Source organism: Arachis duranensis, chromosome 9 (assembly GCF_000817695.3).
Source record: "Arachis duranensis cultivar V14167 chromosome 9, aradu.V14167.gnm2.J7QH, whole genome shotgun sequence".
NCBI classification, from domain to species: domain Eukaryota; kingdom Viridiplantae; phylum Streptophyta; class Magnoliopsida; order Fabales; family Fabaceae; genus Arachis; species Arachis duranensis.
Window position 1 is genome coordinate 69,268,632 of NC_029780.3, and position 305 is coordinate 69,268,936.

Consider the following 305-nt stretch of genomic DNA (forward strand, 5'->3'; position numbering starts at 1 on the left):
AAAAAAAAAAAAAAAAAATAAACCACCAACAAAGAAGAAAGTGGATTGAAGAAGAAAAGAAACGAAACGAAACCAAAAGAAACAGGTAAACGGTGACGGAGAGGGAAATTAGTTTCTTTGCTATTTCCTGGGCCAAGCGACGCCGTTTCGGTTAATACTTAGAATTTATGACGGCTTCATTTAGTATTTGCGTGAGCCTGCGTGAATGCCTCTATTTCTTTCTCTTGTTTTGCGTTAACTAGTCCCTTTCGTGTCACCCGCATTTGTATCCCAAAAATACAAAATTTCAAATTTTAATATATTTA